This window comes from Phyllobates terribilis, unplaced genomic scaffold, assembly GCF_046119375.1.
Source record: "Phyllobates terribilis strain yellow unplaced genomic scaffold, ASM4611937v1 Scaffold_5__5_contigs__length_657084704, whole genome shotgun sequence".
NCBI classification, from domain to species: Eukaryota; Metazoa; Chordata; class Amphibia; order Anura; family Dendrobatidae; genus Phyllobates; species Phyllobates terribilis.
The window spans coordinates 63881884-63903386 of NW_027362765.1; the positions used below are offsets into that span (position 1 = coordinate 63881884).

Genomic DNA, 21503 nt, shown 5'->3' on the forward strand with positions numbered 1-21503 from the left:
CTGGATGCCATAAAGTCCACTTGGGGAGTCCCCCAACGGGAGCACAGCAGTGCAAAAACTTCCGGATGAAGGCTCCATTCTCCGGAATCCACCTGCTCGCGACTGAGGAAGTCCGCCGTGATATTCAGCGCTCCTGGGATGTGAATCGCGGATATGGCTGGAACCCTGGACTCGGCCCAAACCAGGATCCGAGAGACCTCCATCATGAGTCTGGAACTCCTCGTCCCGCCCTGATGGTTGATATACGCAACAGCTGTCGCATTGTCCGTCTGAATTCGGACCGGCAGACCGCTCAAAGGGACCGTCCAATGTCGGAGACAGAGAAAAAATGCTCTCAACTCCAGGATGTTGATCGGCAGAGATGACTCCTCTGACGACCAGACCCCTTGAACCCATTCCAACCCCCCCCCCCAGCCAGACAGGCTGGCATCGGTGGTAAAGACCGACCACCGTGGGAGGAGGAAGGATTTCCCCAGGGATAAGGCCTCCGGACGTAACCACCATCCAAGAGACTCTCGCACCCTGCGGGAGATACCGACACAGCGATCCAGCGAAGCTGGCGATCGATCCCAACGGGTCAGAATAAGATCTTGGAGACCCCGGGAATGAAATTGTGCAAACGATACTGCTTCCATTGCCGCCACCATCCGACCCATAAGGCGCATACACTCCCGAAGGGACATAGTCATCACCGACCTCATAGCCTGGACATGGTGACGAAGGTTCGCTTGTTTGTCCGGAGGTAGGGACACCGCTGCCCGTACCGTGTCGAAATGCATCCCCAAGAACAGGATTGACTGCGAAGGCTCCAAAGACGACTTCTTCCAATTGACCAGCCACCAGAAGTCCTCCAGGTGCTGAAGGGAGAGATCGCGGGCGGTCACCGCCTCCTCCGCTGTGGGCGACACAATTAACAGGTCGACCAGGTAGGGGAGAATTGCAACTCCTTGCCTTCGAAGGAGCGCCAAGAGCGGCGCCAGAATCTTTGTAAAAACCCTGGGTGCCGAGGCAAACCTGAATGGTAGGGCCACAAACTGGTAATGGGCCTGACCTATGGCGAAACGCAGGAAACGCTGGTGAGCCCTGCCGATAGGGGCATGCAAATAGGCATCGCGGATGTCGATCGACACCAAGACATCGTACTGCGACAGGGCCGCTACGACAGAGCGAAGAGACTCCCTACGGAATTTCCGGGTCCGGACATAAAAATTCAAATCCTTGAGGTCCAGAATGGGGCGAAACTTTTCCTCCTTTTTGGGGACCACAAAAAGGTTGGAGTAAAACCCCCTTTCCCGGTCCTCCGGCAGAACCGGAACCACCACACCCTGCTGCAGAAGAGTGTCGATCTCCCGCAGCAGTGCGGCAGCCTGCTTGGGCTCGGACGGGATGAGTGACTGGCGAAACCTGTCCAGGAGTCGAGAATGAAACTCTATGAAATAGCCTGCCGACATAACCCGCGTCACCCAGGCGTCCGATACGTGGGACACCCAAAACGACCCGAATTGTAGCAGAAGACCTCCCACCCGAGAGCCCTCGGGTGGGTTCCTGGCGTCAGTCCGCCTTATCGGGCTTTTTGTCAACCTCCCGTTTGTCCTGACGGAAGTGTTGTTTCCAGGGAGTACGGGATTTCTGGGTGGTCTTTTTCCTGGAAGACGAGGGACGACCCGATCTCCAAGAGGGTTGACGGAACTGTCCCATGGGCCGAAAGGACCGACGACCACTACCTGCAATTGACTTGCCAGACGTAGAAGCCACTACCTTCCGCTGCGGCAAAGCCGAATCCTTGGCCTTTGCCTTGGCAATCAGCTCCGTGAGGTCTGAACCAAAAAGCTGACCGCCCTTGTACGCCAGACTCAGCAAACCTTGTTTGGATACTGCGTCTCCAGTCCACTGTTTAAGCCACAGTGCTCTCCTGACTGTGACGGCCGAGGATTGAGCCCTGGACAGAACCGAAGTAGTATCCAGCACTGCGTCCCTGCCATATCGGGCCACCTCTTCCAAAAGCTGGAAGAGTCTTTCCACTTCAGACGGCGGATCCAACCACCGGAGAGAAGCCTCACCAGCCCCCAAGGCCGCTCGGAGTCCATGACCCGCGGCCTCGTAGATGGAACTCGCCGCTAACTCCATCCTTCTGTCTAGCGGTTCCTGTAGACTCGCCTTCCCTTTAACAGGAAGCAAGGAGGATTTGCTCAGCTGAGACAATGGCACGTCCGCTACAGGAGAGGGGACCCAATTAGCGATCGTCTCCGTGGAGCAGGGATACAGGGCATCAAAGAACCGCAACCCCTGGAAGCGTTTATCCGGACACAGGCGTTCCTTCTCCACCGCCTCGTTAAGTTCATCATGCGCCGGCAGTGTCGAACGAGCCCGACGCGACTACTGATACAGACGGGCCGACTTGCCAGGCCTCGTCACCTCTTCAGACAGCTGTAACGCTTCCCGCATGGCTCCAATAAGAGCATCCACGTGGCCCGAAAGCGAAGCAGAGCGACCCTGCCGATCCTCTTCATCAGAATCGGAGATCTCACCAGCACAGCTAGTCGGTGATTCCGAAGCCTCCGATGCGCTGCGCGGAGGAGACAGCGCCACCACAGGCCTGTGGCGCTTCCTGCCTCGTGATGCCAGATGGGACTTAGCTGATACCCAATGACCCAGGAGGTTAGACAGACTGTCTATGGAGCGAGTGAGTGCCTCCACTTTAACATCACTGAGACCCCCGACAAGTGTCAAACCTGACGCCGTCGAAGACCCCGGCGCATCAGATACACGTGACCGATCCTGAAGCGGGCCGGGAGAGAGGTCCGCCCCCTGGACCCTGATCTGACATGCCCTCCACGCAGCTGCGAGCGTCGCGGATAAGGCGGTAATAACCCTTTACAATGGGTACAGTAACCGGGAATGTGTGATTCCGTTATCACAGCTTGTTCCCCCAAGCACTGAAGGGTTAAAGCTTCTCCTTAGAGGGACAAAAAACTACCCCAGCTCTGCAGAACAAAGGTTAACCTATTGCAGAAAGGGTTAACTGTTCTGATAAGGCCAGACCCCCAGAAGGGGTTAATGCTGCTGACCACGCAAAGCACCTTTGCCTTAAAAGGTCAGAGGTGTGCGTTCAGCAGAGAAGCAGCAGCGCTCTGCGCTGCAATGGTGAGAAAAAACAAAGGAATCTTCTGCCTTAAGAGACAGAAGTGACTCACCAGCTGGCCGCGTTGTTCCTGGAGCCTGTGTGTGTGTGAGGGGGGGGCAGGGAGCAGGGAGAAGGAAGCAATGCAGAGGGCCCGTGAGGGCGGCGGACAGCTTCAGCGCGCGCTTTTCGGAGGCTTCCTGCTTGAGGCTATGATGGCAGGCAGCCAAGAGCGCAAAGCCACGCCCCCCGACACTAACGGAGCCCGCGTTCCTCTGTCCCTGCTCCCCTGCCACCCGGGGAAGAGGAGAGGCTGTGCATCACCAGCTACTGTTCTCTGTGCTCAGCCAGTCATGGAATCTGCCCGCATGTGGGTCTCTGGGGGTCTTGTGATTCCGGCTCGGGGTGCGGCAGGAAGGAAGCACCCGTCTCCTCAGCAGTCAGGGCCTTACACCTCTGCCTGCAAGGACAAAAAGGCAGTCACCATTCTGTCAGTAACAGCGGCTGCCGCTGCAGCCGCTGAAGCACTCCACATGCACAGAGGGCACTTACCCAGCTGAGCGTCACAGGGACCCCCAAGGATGTGTGGTGCCATGGACCTTCGCTCCCCCCCACGAAGCGCGCAGGGACCCCACATGAGCGGTGTGCGTCTCCGCCAGGGAGCGACCTGTATCCCCCGGGGCCAGCAGGGTTCTGCGGGGACCTCCTTAGGGGGTGCGCAAATCCGCCAGGGGAGGGCCAGGGGTCCCAGCAGCGCTGAGACCCCCTGAGACCTCTAGACCACGGGGGGTCCAGGTCTCCTGGTAAAAATAAAAAATTCTTCTGAGGAGCTGCAAAGGCAGCGACTATCCTCTGCGACCTCAAATTTTAGACTGGGGAACATGGGAGTAGGAGGAGCCTAAGCTGGAGGGGCCGGTCGTCACTTTTTCTAATCTGAGGTGAACTATCCCTGTGGGGCTCCGCCTACCCACTAGTAAGGGATCTGTGTCTCCCTTCCTTCCCTTCTGCTGCTGAAAGTGTATACGACAAATGTCAAGACCGCACCACAGGGCTACAAAAAGAGATAAGCTAACAAAAATAAGCAACAGCCAAAAAAGTCTTACACCAGTAAGGAAAAAATAATCTCAAATGGCAGCCAATATAGTGATGATAACTTGTCCATATACTAGGAAAGGACTGCCATTTAGTATTCAATGAAAAAATACTGGTGTGCAATAGCAGCACATGGGGCAAAGAGATACCAGGAAAAGGGTCAATGAATTAAAATACTCATATCCACAAACTATATCCAGTTCCCCTCATATTGTAATAGTTATATAAAGCGACTGTGCAATTAAAGCAGCAATAAAGTGACTAATGTCTGTATAATATAGGTAAACACAAGACCATGTGATATAACTACCTGTGTGGGGTCTGTGAGCAGTGGCAACAAGTACAGATGGCGGTCAGGCGTCATTCCACCCTTACGCACGTTTCGGGAAATTCTTCCTCAGGGAGCGCCCCCTAACTGTCACGTGGCCTGTCAGTATATACATGCCTTTTCTGAAAGGCCACAGAGGTTGCAACACCATTAAGCAAGAGGTACCACTAACCAAACAACACCATGAAGACCAAAGAGATCTCCAAACAAGTCAAGGACAAAGTTGTTGAGAAGTTAGGGTTGGGATTATAAAAAATATCCCAATCTTTGATGATGCCCCAGAGCACCATCAAATTCATTATCATCAAAAAGACAAAAGACACGTGGGAGACTCCACAAATGTAAGGAGGAAGGTGCTGTGGTCAGATGAGACCAAAATTTAACTTTTTGGCCACCAAGGTAAACGCTATGTCTGGTGCCAAACCAGCTCATCACCCACAAGAACAACATCACCACAGTAAAACATGGCGGTGGCAGCATCATGCTGTGGGGATGTTTTTTAGCAGCAGGGACAGGGAAAATGGTCCAAGTCAAGGGGAAGAAGGATGGTGTGAAAAACAGGGATATACTTGAGCAAAACCTGTTTCAGTCTGTCAGTGATTTGAGATTGGGATGGAGGTTCACCTTCCAAGACAATGACCCAAAGCATACTGCTAAAGCAACACTCATATGGTTTAAGGGGAAATGTGAAAATGTTTTGGAGTAGCCTAGCCAAAGCCTAGACCTAAATCCAATTGAGAATCTGTGGTCAGACTTGAAAATTGCTGTTCACCAAAGGAAACCATCTAACGTGAAGGAGCTGGAGCAGTTTTGCCAATAGGAATGGGCAAAAATCCCAGTGGCAAGATGTGGAAAGCTCAGAGACTTATCCAAAGCGACTTGCAACTGTAATTGCCGCAAAACAAGGTTCTACAAAGTACTGACTTTATGGGGGTGAATAGTTATGCACACTGAAATTTTCAGTTATTTTGTCCTATTTGTTGTTTGCTTCACAATAAAAAGAAAACCAGTTGTAGACAGGTTCTTTACATGAACTGATGCAAACCCTCAAAAAAACTGTGAAATACAGTGAATACTTTGCCCATGTCTCGGATGCACACTGATGAAAAATACAGGCTAATACTCAATCATGCAATACCATCCTAGAAATGACATGGCCCCACAGAGCCCTGATCTCAACATTATCGAGTTTGCCTAGGATCACATGGACAAAAGAATTTGCGCAAGACTACATCCACAGAAGATCTGCAGCTTAGTCCTCCAACATGTTTGGAACAACCTCCATTCTTTAAAAACTGTGTGCAAGTTTACCTAGAATTGATACTGTTTTGAAGATAAAGGGTAGTCACACCAAATATTGATTTAATTTAGATTTTTGACTTTTGTTCATTCACTTTGCATTTTATTAAGTAATAAAAAATAAACTATTAACACTTATATTTTTTAAAGCATTTCTTACTTTGCAACATTTTTTCCCACACCTACATACTTTTTTTTGCACAGTACTATAAATACAAAATACCAGTTCTCTTAACATATAAAAAATAAAAGATTACAGTCCAAACACAAAGTTAAAAGTTTAACAACAAATTATTTCATAATGACTTGTAACAAACTTTAATGACATTGTTGGACTACCATTCACATTTGATCTAATATCAAGAGTGGATAAACAATGATGTTCCGTTGAGAAAACAAGTATTTGATACACTGACAATTTTGCAAGTTTTCCCACCTACAAAGAATGGATGGGTCTGTAATTTTTATCGTAAGTACACTTCAACTGTGAGAGACAGAATCTAAAAATAAAAACCAGAAAATCACATTGTATGATTTTTACATAATTAATTTGCATTTTATTCCAAGAAATACAGTTGAAACCAGTAGTTTACATACACTGTATAAAAAGACAAACATGCATTTTTTTCACAAAATGTCAGAATGCCCCAAAGGGACAAGTCAGGGAGAAGGTTGTTGAGAAGTACAAGTCAGGGTTGGGTTATAAAAAAATATCCCAATCTCTCCCCAGAGCACCACCAAATCCATCATCATCTGACATGAATAACTGACATGAAATCATAATAAACCTTTCCCGTTTTAGGTCTATTAGGATTACCATCATTTTTAATATTTGCCAAATGCCAGAATAATGAGAGAGAGAGAATGTTTTAGGGCATTAGTATTACTGCAAAGTCAAAAGTTTACATACATTTCATTAGTATTTGGTACCATTCCCCTAAACTGTATGATTCAGGTCAAACGTTTGAGATATCCTTCCACAAGCTTCTCACAATAGTTGGTCGGAATTTGGGCCCATTCCTCCTGACAAAACTGGTTTAACTGATCCAGGTTTGTAGGTCGCCTTGCTCGCACCTGCCTTTTCAGCTTTGCCCATAAATTTTCAATAGGATTGAGGTCAGGGCTTTGTGATGGCCACTCCAAAAACATTGACTTTGTTATCCTTAAGCCACTTTGTTACCATTTTGGCAGCATGCTTTGGGTCATTGTCCATTTGGAAGACCCATTTCCACTCAAGTTTTAACTTCCTGGCTGATGTCTTGAGATGTTGCTTCGAATATTAACAGTTCCTTTAGAAATTCATAAGAAATGCAATCCATACACTGTAACGTTTCGGTCGTCCAACTACGACCTTCATCAGACACTAATGTATAAACAGAAACAAAAATGCATAAACATAAAAAATACATAAGGTGAAAAATAGCAAAAGATACTTTGTCCAGGAACAGACAGGTGATAAATCATTTCATAGGAGCATGTGGAGGATAGTCTCTGCTGTAATCACAATGTGATTTAATAAGGTAAATCAATGGAAAAGGGTCATATGGCAAACTGATCAAGCCTCATCAAAAAATAGTATATCCGAACAAGAATTTCATAGGGAGACTGGTAGTCAATGTGCCAAAGAAAAAAGGACATATGTCAAAAAGATTGGACCCATGATATAGAAAAAAATAAAGTACAGCTCTTAACAAGGAAAAAAATGGGGGAAGAAAAAATAAAAAAATTGGAAGGAGAAAGAGTGGGACATTGTGTGTTAATCTTAGGAATATCCAATCTGTAACTCAGATGGGAAAAATATAAGGTATAGAACAGTATTATCATCAGAGGATGCAGATGGTGAGTAAGATATATAGAGGGTATAGCTTACCGGATTGCTATTGTGGTGACATGCCTGGAGACTAAGCGCCCAGTGTAAAGGTCAAACATGCCATATGGAGAAGGTGCGCTGCGTGAGGTAGTGAGCCTGAGGTATATATGGCCAGGGGAAGAGGTGTAATCTAAATGTTGCGGAAGTGAAATGATTATTCGCTCTGACGCTGTGGTGGGCATCCGCTTGCTGTCTCAGCCGGAAGTGCGTCACTGGAACGCACTGGTGGAACGCAAATGGCTGTAACAGGAAGTGACGATGGTGGAACGCACAGGTGGAACGCAGATGGCTGTACCAGGAAGTGACGTTGGTGGAACGCACAGGTGGAACGCAGATGTATGTTAATGCGCATAGACTTCCTGTATAGAGCGCGAACATCAGTGGCAATATATCCAAGAAAAACTGTGAAGTAAAAAAGTAAATTAATGAATGGAACTAAGTAAATGAGGAAACACAGAGGTAAACAGATAAAAATAAATAATAATCAAAAAGAACATAAGAAATAAAAATAAAAAATAAAATATAAAAAATAAATAATAAAATGTAAAAAATTAGCAATTAATGGAGAAAATGAAAAATAAGAATTGGAAAAATAAAGGGTGAAAAAAGAATAAATAACAAACACCATAAAATAGGAAGATGAAAAATACAAAATGAAAAATAAGATATAAAAAAAATATATATATAAAAAATAAAAATGGAAAATGCTAAAAGTGTATAACCAGGCTAACTCCAAATCCGTACCCTTAGATGTGATGAGTTCAAGATCGTTGCTAAAATAGAAAAAATAAATCGATTAAGTCATTTATAGAAAACTCATGACATCATAATCTCTATTGAGGCCATTTGGTTCAAGGCTCTGTAAATAGTGTATCCAAAAGGCTTCTCTAATTTTCAACTGTCTAATTCTATTCCCTCCTCTTCTGTAGGGATGTATTTGTTCTAGAACAAGGAATCTCAACTGTGCCACTGTGTGACCTGATAGATGAAAATGATAGGGTATTGGTAGATTGTGTCTGCCACATCGAATATCAGATTTATGGTGCGATATACGATCCTTAATAGGTTGTGTGGTTTCACCCACATATATCTTGCCGCATGGGCATTTTATCGCATAAACCACGAATTTGGAATCGCAAGTGAAATACTCATGTATGGGAGTGTCAGCTCCCGTATTAGGGTGTGAGATCTTGTCACCCTTCAAGACAATTGCACATTGCAGGCACAGAAAGGTACCTTTCTTTTGTGTACCTAAGAAAGTTTGTCTAGATTTCTTTAGGGCTGTTCCCTCATCGGCCCGGACTAATTTGTTCCTAAGATTATTAGGTCTCCTAAAGCATGGTAGGAATAGGGTTTTAAACTCCGGAATATCAGGGTAGCTCTTATGTAACATTGGCCAGTGTTTCCGAATTTTTTGATGTAACTTGTAGGAAAAAGGATGAAAGGTATGGACAAAAGGGATTCTATTTAGTGCGTCTCTATTGGGTGATGGATCCTGTGAATTGCGGCACTGGTTAAATAGATTTTGCGGGTAACCCCTTTGTCTAAATTTGGTTTCCATTTCTGCTAGACGTCTCGTGCAGACTTCCGAATCCGAAACAATTCTCCTCACCCTTTGGAATTGTGATATGGGGATAGATCTTTTTACAGCTCTTGGATGACAACTCTGATATGAGAGCAAATTATTTCGATCCGTTTTATTTACATAGAGATCGATCGATAAGTTCCCCTCTGTGTCCCGTTTCACCATGGTATCTAGGAAATTAATTTCTTTCTGGTCATGTGTTATTGTAAAGGTAAGTTCCGGCCATATGTCATTCAATTGTGTGTGAAACAGTGTCAATGTCTCAACAGTGCCGTTCCATAAGCAAAATATGTCGTCTATGTACCTACGCCATAATAGGCAGTGGGTACGGTAAACATCATTGGTGTAGACATAGCGATCCTCAAAATTCGACATAAAACAGTTTGCGTAGGGAGGTGCGACATGTGACCCCATGGCGGTCCCCTGTATTTGTAAATAATATGAATCTTCAAATAAAAAGAAGCTCTCCGTCAGAACCAATTCGAGAAGATCTAGAAGAAACTTAATGACCTGTGGATCCTTGTCTGATTATTCATCGAGATGTCTGATGATACTAATAAATGACCCAGTATCAAGAATCAAGGATGATGTCTTTTTCACCAAAGGTGTTAAGACCTTCTCAAGACCTTTCCAATTTTTATTTTTCATTTTCTCCATTAATTGCAAATTTTTTACATTTTATTATTTATTTTTTATATTTTATTTCTTATATTCTTTTTGATTATTTATTTTTATTTTTATCTATCTGTTTACCTCTGTGTTTCCTCATTTACTTAGTTCCATTAAGTTACTTTTTTTACTTCACAGTTTTTCTTGGATATATTGCTACTGATGTTCGCGCTCTATACAGGAAGTCTATGCGCATTAACATACCTCTGCGTCCCACCATCGTCACTACCTGGTACAGCCATCTGCGTTCCACCTGTGCCTTCCACCATCGTCACTTCCTGTTACAGCCATTTGCGTTCCACCAGTGCGTTCCAGTGACGCACTTCCGGCTGAGACAGCAAGCGGATGCACACCACAGAGCGACTAATCATTTCACTTCCGCAACATTTAGATTACACCTCTTCCCCTGGCCATATATACCTCAGGCTCACTACCTCACGCAGCGCACCTTCTCCATATGGCATGTTTGACCTTTACACTGGGCGCTTAGTCTCCAGGCATCTCACCACAATAGCAATCCGGTAAGCTATACCCTCTATATATCTTACTCACCATCTGCATCCTCTGATGATAATACTGTTCTATACCTTATATTTTTCCCATCTGAGTTACAGACTGGATATTCCTAAGATTAACACATAATGTCCCACTCTTTCTCCTTCCAATTTTTTTATTTTTTATTTTTTCTTCCCCCATTTTTTTCCTTGTTAAGAGCTGTACTTTAATTTTTTCTATATCATGGGTCCAATCTTTTTGACATATGTCCTTTTTTCTTTGGCACATTGACTACCAGTCTCCCTATGAAATTCCTGTTCGGCTATACTATTTTTTGATGAGGCTTGATCAGTTTGCCATATGACCCTTTTCCATTGATTTACCTTATTAAATCACATTGTGATTACAACAGAGACTATCCTCCACATGCTCCTATGAAATGATTTATCACCTGTCTGTTCCTGGACAAAGTATCTTTTGCTATTTTTCACCTTATGTATTTTTTATGTTTATGCATTTTTGTTTCTGTTTATACATTAGTGTCTGATGAAGGTCATAGCTGGACGACTGAAACGTTACTGTGTATGGATTGCATTTCTTATGAATTTCTAAAGGAACTGTTAATATTCAATTAAAATTTATACTTCATACTACTGAATGAGTGCACCGTAATCGATCCGGAGTGACGTATATCTGAACTCTACTTGAGATGTTGCTTCAGTATTGCCACAATCTTCTTTTCTCGTGATGCCATCTATTTTGTAAAGTGCACCAGTCCCCCCCTTACAGCTAAAGAACCCTATAACATGATGCTGCCACCCCCATGTTTCACAGTTGGGATGATGTTCTTACGCTTCCAAGCTTCTCCCTTTTTCCTCCAAACGTAACGATGGTCATTATGTCCAGAAAGTAAAATTTCGTTTCATCAGACTACAGGACATGTCTCCAAAAACTAAGGTTTTTATTCCTGTGTGCATTTGCAAACATTAATCTGGCTTTTTTATGTTTCTTTTGGAGTAGTGGCTTCTTCCTGGCAGAGTGGCCTTTCAGCCCGTGTTGATATGTGGCACCCTAGGGGTCTGGTTGCCACAGTGATAGAAATATCACGTCTGAGAGCAAGTGGGAGGTTCCCTGGTCAGGAGCCCTTGAACATGCAACACCTCCTGTCCCAGACCAGATAGGGGAGGATCCTGCCCTATATAAACTGGATCTGGGGCGGGGTTAGCTTAGTGAAGCTCCAGAGAGAGAGAGAGAGTGAAGTTCCAGACACAGGGAAAGCAACAGCTAGGATCTCTGTAGGAGCAGGAGCTGAGTGCCAGGGACTGGAAGCAGATATTGCTCGCCCTGGCTGAAGACACTACGACCAGACAACGGAGTCCGAGGCTGTGAGGACTTATATATCCAGCAGCAGAAACCAGCCGGCAGGGGATTTCAGGTCCTCTGGCCATAGGAAGCCCGGAGGCTCAGTCACACACAAGGGACCGGTACCGCCAGCGAGGAGCGGAAGCTACCAGAGGGTCCAAGTCACCAACCATACGGGTGAGCACCACACGGTATACTCAGGGACATGGGCTACTTCCACTCGCTTACAGCAAGGTAGCCAGGAAGAGTGCAGTCAGACGGGGAGGTCTACAACTCCACCTGGCCAGGGGAACTCCTGTTTGTTCACAGACTGACCAGGCCTCTTATGCTAGCAAGTACTCCCTGGAGGGTCTGCCTTATCATCATCAGTAAAGACCCTGAACTGCACTGCAAAGACTCTGAGTCGTTCCTGCTTCACCCGTGCACCATCACTCCCATCATCCACACTCACTGCCCTGAGGCTGTACTCCTCCCGTGGGGAGTTGTCCCATCCTCTGCTGCGCACACAACACCAGCCTCAGCGGTCTGCCTCGCAGCGGCGGTACACCCTGACCGCAATCCACGGGTGGCGTAGTCGGACATTAACCAAAAACATATAAAAGACTGCCATTGGTCTGACCACCCTGAGCCACGGGACCGGGTCGCGGCCACGGAGACTACAACCCCCAGAGACCCGGCTCCGGGTAACCCACACGCGTGCACACACGGCCCAGGGGGCGCGTCAGATACAGTACTTGTTTCATTGTGGTTATTGACACAATCTTACCAGCTTTCGCCATCATCTTTACAAGGTTTTTTGCTTTTGTCCTTGGGTTGATATGCACATGTCAGACCAAAGCACGTTCATCTCTGGGACACAGAACCCATCTCCTCCCTGAGTGGTATGATGGCTGGACATTCCCATCTTGTTTGTACTTGGGTATAATTGTTTGTACAGATGAATGAGGCACCTTCAGGTATCTTGAAATTGTACCTGAAATTGTATCTTGCTGATTTCTTTAGACGACCCATGATGCTACACAAAGAAGATGTGTGTTTCAGGTGTGCATTAAAATACATTCACAGGTGTGTCTCTAACTCAGATGTTGCCAAAAAAAACAGAATCAGAAGCTTCCAAACACATGACATCATCATATGGGCAGTCGAGAATTGTTTAAAGGCATAGTAATCTTATTGTATGTAAACTTTTGACTTTGCAGTAAAAGTAATAAAAATGCCTTGAAACATTCTCTCTCATTATTCTGGCATTTGGCAAATATTAAAAATTATGGTAATCCTAATTGACCTAAAACGGGAAATTTTTATTCTGATTTCTCATGTCAGAGATTGAGAAAACATGCATGTGTGTCTTTTTATATAGTGTATGTAAACTTCTGGTTTCAACTGTAAACATTTGATCACCCACCAACCAGCAATAATTCTGGCTCTCACAGACCTGTTAGTTTTTCCTTAAGAAGCACCCTTAACCTGCACTCTTTACCTGTATTAACTGCACCTGTTTGAACTCGTTAATTGTATACCTGGGGCTAGCATGGGCCACAGGCAAGCAGCTTGGTGAGAAGGTGTAATGCACACGCCCGAACTGACTGGCGTGTGCGTGTTTATGTAGTGATTCCACTGTGCCATGAACCGGAGAGTGCCTGGAGGGGCGTAACTAAGTATCTGCCCGATCCGACCAAGGTCGCACGACGGCATACGACGCCAGTGCACCAGGGAGAAACCGAGCAGAGGAACCAGGGTCTACTCCAGGTCAGACTCCGGACACGGCTGTTGACCCACACCGGGGAATACAGGAACAGGCAGACTAGAGTGCAGGCTGGGTAGGGTCCAGCACAGACTGGGAGACAAATTCGAAACCGCAGACGCGGTGGACAGAGCTGAGCAAAGCGAAAACCGCAGACGCGGCGGACAGAGCTGAGCAAAGCGAAAACCGCAGACGCGGCGGACAGAGCTGAGCAAAGCGAAAACCGCAGACACGGCGAACAAAGCTGAGCAAAGCGAAAACCGCAGACGCGGCGGACAGAGCTGAGCAAAGCAAAAACCGCAGACGCGGCGGACAGAGCTGAGCAAAGCGAAAACCGCAGACGCGGCGGACAGAGCTGAGCAAAGCGAAAACCGCAGACGCGGCGGACAGAGCTGAGCAAAGCGAAAACCGCAGACGCGGAGGGAACAGGGCTCTGTTAACACGGAACAGACTAGAAGGGAAAGGCAGAACCAGATACCCACAGGGTACTTGCAGAGAAGTAGCGAGTGGACCACAAACTCACAAACGGAAGTACAGTGACAACGAGCAGGAGTTAGGTACGAGTTCAGACTCTGCAGAAAAAGGAAAGGAACGGACATAGAGAAAAAACAGGTAAAAGATAGGAGAGAGTTCAGACTGGAACTGAGTGTACGGAGGAGACCGACACTGCAGCGGGATACAGGAGAGGGTCTGGGAATACGGCCCCCAGAGAGGCGGGACGAACAGGCAAGGAGCGTGTTCAGACTGGCCTGGAAATACAGCCTCCAGGAAGGCGGAACGAACAGGCAAGGAACGAGTACAGACTGCAGGTTAAGGTACACAGATAGGACACAGTACAGACATGGGAACAGATACTGCAAGACAGGTAACATAGACAGGACCTGGCATGTCAGAGACAAAAGCCAACTGACAGGGCAAGATGCTCCGGCATGGGTTAATTGGGGCAGCTGGTTTAAATACCAGGTGACAGACAGCAATAGGCTGAGGACGCACAAGGGGTGTGCCTGCAGCAGGTACAAAAAGCAGGAAGTGATCGGGCGCCGCCCTTAAGCAGCAGACACAGAGGCAAACAGACAGCACGGAGGGAAGCCAGAGAGACACCCTGGACTGGAGATCAAGTGCGCGCCCCCGCACAGTGGGAGATGGACCACCATGCAAGGACGCCGCCAGGTATGTTACAGTACCCCCCCCCCCTTACGCCCCCTCTTCTTCAGGCCTGCCAGAATGTTCCGCAGGGAATTCGAGGGCCAATCCTTTACTTCAAGGAGATCACTTCCACTGTCCACTGGAGAAACTGGTCTCATCTGGGTAGCTAGGATGCTACCTCCTATCCAGCTATCCTCAGCAACAGACGAAACAGGTGGAGTACCAGGAACAGCACACAGGGAAGTCTCTCTCCACTTATTATCAGGTAGCACCCCAGAGGGTTCAGGAGACAACTGGAAGTCCTCCGCCGGGACGGAATAGTGCAGAGACTCGGGGGTAACCTCTGCTTCGGAGTACACTAGGTCGGACTCGCTGGATGAAGCGGGCGAGGTATCAGGTACCGAATATAGAAGAGTACCTGTCCATTCGTTATCAGGTAGCACCCCGAAGGGTTCAGGAGACAACTGGAGGTCCTCCGCCTGGTCGGAGGGGTGTAGAGACTCGGGGATAACCTCTGCTTCGAGGTACATCTTGTCAAATTCACAGGAATAGACGGGTTATCAGGTACAGGGTGAGAAAAAGTCACTGTCTCTTTGTTATCTGGTGGTACCCCGGAGGAGTCAGGAAACAACTGGAGGTCCTCTGCCGGGTCAGAAGAGTGCAGAGGCTGGGGGAAAACATCTGCTTCAGAGTACACTAGGTCGGACTCACTGGACGAAGCAGGCGAGGTATCGGGTACCGAGTATTGGAGAGTCTCTGTCCATTCACCACCAGGTGGCACCCCGAAGGGTTCTGGAGACAACTGGAGGTCCTCCGCCTGGTCAGAGGGGTGTAGAGACTCATGGGTAACCTCTGCTTCAGAGTACACTAGGTCGGAATCACTGGACGAAGCAAGCGAGGTATCAGATCCAGGATATAGGAAAGTCTCTGTCCATTCACCACCAGGTGGCACCCCGAAGGGTTCTAGAGACAACTGGAGGTCCTCTGCCTGGTCGGAGGGGTGTAGAGACTCGGGAGTAACCTCTGCTTCGGAGTACACTAGGTGGGACTCACTGGACGAAGCGAGCAAGGTATCAGGTACAGAGTATAGGAGAGTCTCTGTCCTTTCGCTACCAGGTAGCACCCCGAAGGGCTCAGGAGACAACTGGAGGTCCTCCGCCAGGTCGGAGGGGTGAAGAGACTCATGGGTAACCTCTGCTTCAGAGTACACTAGGTTGGACTCACTGGATGAAGCAGCCGAGGTATCAGGTACCGAGTATAGGAAAGTCTCTGTCCATTCGCTACCAGGTAGCACCCCGAAGGGTTCAGGAGACAACTGGAGATCCTCCGCCTGATCGGAGGGGTGTAGAGACTCAGGGGTAACCTCTGCTTCGGAGAACACTAGGTCGGACTCACTGGACGAAGCGGGCGAGGTATCAGGTGCAGGGTATAGGGAAGTCTCTCTCCAATTGTCCTCAAGTGGTATCCCGGGGGATTCAGGAGGCAACAGGGGGTCCTCCGGTGTGAATTCTGGGTGGGCAGCAGTCTCTTCGGGCAGGAGAACTGGTGCACTACCCACGCACATTACCCGTTGGGGCTTCTCCGGGATACAGGGAGATGAAGCTTCAGTAGGGACTTCAAGGTTGGGGTCAGGAGGTCTCAGGGAGGACAGACCCTGGCGTGACGGCTTGCCTCTACGTCTAGCACGTCTGGACTGCCTCTTGAGGTTGGGAGAAGTATTCCGGAGAGTGTAGTCACCCTGTGAGGATTCTGGGTGGGCAGTAGTCTCATTGGGCTGGAGGACTATTGCGCTACCCACACACATTACCCATCGGGGCTGCTCCGGGATACTGGGAAGTGAAGCTTCAGCAGGAGCCTCCGGGTTAGGATCATCGAAGACCATTAGAAAGGCCACCAGGAAGGCCATTATGTCCAGGACGATAGGATCCTGTGTTTCCCATAGGGGGTTGATCCATTCCAAGGCATCACCCGCTAGGTTAGACATAATGAATCCCACCTTAACCCGATCGGTGGGAAAACAAAGAGGGTAGAACTTGAAGTGTAGCATGCATTGCTCCACAAATGCACGACTCTGTCTTGGATCCCCATAGTAACATGGCGGATCCGCAGGAACGAGAGCTGATAGATCCATCTGGACGGGTGCGTAATTCGCCTGGAACTCAGCTAGAGAAAAAAAAAAAAAATTATTTATTTTTAATGCACGTATTCGCTGGAAAAAGTCTCAGAGAGCGAAGGTCGTGGGGCTCAACGGGAACCATGGCCTGAGCATGCTGTAATGCACACACCCGAACTGACTGGCGTGTGCGTGTTTATGTAGTGATTCCACTGTGCCATGAACCGGAGAGTGCCTGGAGGGGCGTAACTAAGTATCTGCCCGATCCGACCAAGGTCGCACGACGGCATACGACGCCAGTGCACCAGGGAGGAACCGAGCAGAGGAACCAGGGTCTACTCCAGGTCAGACTCCGGACACGGCTGTTGACCCACACCGGGGAATACAGGAACAGGCAGACTAGAGCGCAGGCTGGGTAGGGTCCAGTACAGACTGGGAGACAAATTCGAAACCGCAGACGCGGTGGACAGAGCTGAGCAAAGCGAAAACCGCAGACGCGGCGGACAGAGCTGAGCAAAGCGAAAACCGCAGACGCGGTGGACAGAGCTGAGCAAAGCGAAAACCGCAGACGCGGCGGACAGAGCTGAGCAAAGCGAAAACCGCAGACGCGGCGGACAGAGCTGAGCAAAGCGAAAACCGCAGACGCGGAGGGAACAGGGCTCTGTTAACACGGAACAGACTAGAAGGGAAAGGCAGAACCAGATACCCACAGGGTACTTGCAGAGAAGCAGCGAGTGGACCACAAACTCACAAACGGAAGTACAGTGACAACGAGCAGGAGTTAGGTACGAGTTCAGACTCTGCAGAAAAAGGAAAGGAACGGACATAGAGAAAAAACAGGTAAAAGATAGGAGAGAGTTCAGACTGGAACTGAGTGTACGGAGGAGACCGACACTGCAGCGGGATACAGGAGCGGGTCTGGGAATACGGCCCCCAGAGAGGCGGGACGAACAGGCAAGGAGCGTGTTCAGACTGGCCTGGAAATACAGCCTCCAGGAAGGCGGAACGAACAGGCAAGGAACGAGTACAGACTGCAGGTTAAGGTACACAGATAGGACACAGTACAGACATGGGAACAGATACTGCAAGACAGGTAACATAGACAGGACCTGGCATGTCAGAGACAAAAGCCAACTGACAGGGCAAGATGCTCAGGCATGGGTTAATTGGGGCAGCTGGTTTAAATACCAGGTGACAGACAGCAATAGGCTGAGGACGCACAAAGGGTGTGCCTGCAGCAGGTACAAAAAGCAGGAAGTGATCGGGCGCCGCCCTTAAGCAGCAGACACAGAGGCAAACAGACAGCACGGAGGGAAGCCAGAGAGACACCCTGGACTGGAGATCAAGTGCGCGCCCCCGCACAGTGGGAGATGGACCACCATGCAAGGACGCCGCCAGGTATGTTACAGAAGGCAACTGTTGGCACAATTATTAGAGAATTGCAGAAACACAAGATGACTGTCAATCCTCCTCGATCTGGGGTTCCATGCAAGATCTCGCCTCGTGGGGTAAGGATGATTCTGAGAAATCATCATTTGCCGTGTTTGGCGGAAGAAGAAGGATGAGTACAACCCCAAGAACTCCGTCCCAACCATGAAGCATGGTGGGGGAAAAATCATACTTTGGGGATTCTTTTCTGTAGCGTGGACAGGATGACTGCACCACATAGAAGGGAGGATGGATGGGGTAATGTATCGTGAGATTTTGGCCAATAACCTCCTTCCCTCAGTAAAACCATTGAAGATGGGTCATGGCTGGGTCTTCCAGCATGACAATGACCAGAAACACACAGTCAGGGCAACTAAGGAGTGGCTTCGTAAGAAGCGTTTCAAGGTCCTGGAGTGGCCTAGCCAGTCTCTAGACCTGAACCCAATAGAAAATCTTTGGAGGGAGCTGAAACTCAATGTTGCCCAGCGAGGACCCTGAAACCTGAAAGATCTGGAGAAGATCTGAATAGAGGAATGGGCCAAAATCTCTGCTGTAGTGTGTGCCAACTTGGTCAAGAACTACAGGAAACTTCTGACCTCTGTAATTGCAAACAAAGGTTTCTATACAAAATATTAAGTTCTGTTTTTCTATTGTATCAAATACTTATTTCAGGCAATACAATGCTAATTAACCCCTTAAGCCCCGAGGGTGGTTTGCACGTTAATGACCAGGCCAATTTTTACAATTCTGACCACTGTCACTTTATGAGGTAATTACTCTGGAACGCTTCAACGGATCCCCCTGATTCTGAGATTGTTTTTTCGTGACATATTGTACTTCATGATTGTGGTAAAATTTCTTCGATATCACTTGCGTTTATTTGTGAAAAAAATGGAAATTTGGCAAAAATTTTGAAAATTTTGCAATTTTCAAAATTTGAATTTTTATGCCCTTAAATCAGAGAGATATGTCACACAAAAGAGTTAATAGATAACATTTTCCACATGTCTACTTTACATCAGCACAATTTTGGAATCAAAATTTTTTTTTGTTAGGGAGCTATAAGGGTTAAAAGTTGACCAGAAATTTCTCATTTTTCCAACAAAATTTACAAAACCATTTTTTTTAGGGACCACATCACATTTGAAGTCACTTTGAGAGGTCTTTATGACAGAAAATACCCCAAGTGACACCATTCTAAAAACTGCACCCCTCAAGGTGCTCAAAACCACATTCAAGAACTTTATTAACCCTTCAGCTACTTCACAGGAATTTTTTGAATGTGGAAGAAAAAAATGAACATTTAACTTTTTTCACAAAAATGTTACTTTAGACCCAATTTTTTTTATTTTCACAGGGGTAACAAGAAAAAATGGACCCCAAAATTTGTTGTGCAATTTCCCCTGGGCACGCAGATATCCAATATTTGGGGAAAAAATACTGTTTGGGCGCACGGCAGGGCTCGGAAGGGAAGGAGCGCCATTTGACTTTTTGATTGTAAAATTTGCATGAATAATTAGCGGACGCCATGTTGTGTTTGGAGAGCCCCTGTGTGCCCAAACATTGGAGCTCCCCCACAAGTGACCCCATTTTGGAAACTAGACCCCCCAAGGCACCTATCTAGATGCATAGTAAGCACTTGGAACCCCCAGGTGCTTCACAAATTGATTCGTAAAAATGAAATAGTGAAAAAAAAAAACCACTTTTTCATTTTTATGAATCAATTTGTGAAGCACCTGGGGGTTCCAAGTGCTCACTATGCATCTAGATAGGTGCCTTGGGGGGTCTAGTTTCCAAAATGGGGTCACTTGTGGGAGAGCTCCAATGTTTGGGCACACAGGGACTCTCCAAATGCAACATGGTATCCGCTAACAAATTGAATGGAAAATCGGCTCAAATTGTTAGCGGACACCAAGTTGCATTTGGAGAACCCCTGTGTGCCCAAACTTTGGAGCTCCCCCACAAGTGACCCCATTTTGGAAACTAGACTCCCAAAGGCACCTATCTAGATGCATAGTGAGCACTTGGAACCCCCAGGTGCTTCACAAATTGATTAGTAAAAATGAAAAAGTGAAAAAAAAAAAACACTTTTTCATTTTTATGAATCAATTTGTGAAGCACCTGGGGGTTCCAAGTGCTCACTATGCATCTAGATAGGTGCCTTGGGGGGTCTAGTTTCCAAAATGGGGTCACTTGTGGGGGAGCTCCAATGTTTGGGCACACAGGGACTCTCCAAATGCAACATGGTATCCGCTAGCAAATTGTCGGCTCAAATTGTTAGCGGACATCATGTTGCGTTTGGAGAGCCCGTGATGTGCCTAAACAGTGGAGCTCCCCCACAAGTGACCCCATTTTGGAAACTATACCCCTCAAGGATTTTATTAAGGTGTATAGTGAACATTTTGAACCCAGAGGTACGACACAGAATTTGTTTACATTAGGTCATCATATTGAATAAGTTGTCATTAGTCTTGAGCGCAAGTGCTCGCTACTTGAGTTTGCATCGGGTACTCAGGTATGCACCATGTACAGCGTGTGCTCGAGTTACATGCTCGAGTCCCTGCTCCGCATGTTTCACGGTTATTAGACACCCAAAAAAAAACATGCGGGGATCGCTCATGCATGGCAGGCAATCCCCATAAAGTTTTTTTGGCCGCGAAGCATATGGGGCAGAGACTCGAGCATGTCACTCAAATACCCACGATACTCAATGCATACCAGAGCACCCGATGCAAACTCAAGTAGCGAGCACTTGCGCTCAACACTAGTCGCCATATCGTCATCTTTTTTCTTACTTTTGAAAAAAATCCCAACCCCATCACAACCCTAACCCCAACCCTAACCCCAACCCCAGCCCTAACCGTAGCACAACCCTAACCGTAGCACAACCCTAACCCTAGCACAACCCTAACCCTAGCACAACCCTAACCCTAGCACAACCCTAACCCCAAACCCAGCCCTAACCCTAGCCCAATCCTAACCCAGTTTATTTTTGACGCCGTTCCTCGTGCGGTATAAGTGATTAGACGACTTTATTCTTCGGGTCGGTGTGATTACAGCAATACCAGAATCATATGGGGTTTTTATGACTGACAGCTGTCACACACAAAAAGAAGCATTTTTTGTAAAATCTAGTTTTTGCATCGCCATATTTTGAGAGCTATAATTTTTCCAGATTTTGGCAGACAGTCATGTGATGGCTCGTTTTTTGCGGGATGAGTTGACGTTGTTATTGGTGCCATTTTCAGGCA

The 21503-nt window shown here is 47.3% G+C and overlaps 1 protein-coding gene across 1 annotated transcript in view; it reads right to left on the reverse strand.

The window, feature by feature from the left end:
* Window positions 1-21503, reverse strand: part of LOC141271971 (uncharacterized) — a 352339-nt gene that overhangs the window by 191316 nt on the left and 139520 nt on the right. The gene's annotated exons all lie outside the window — the stretch shown is intronic.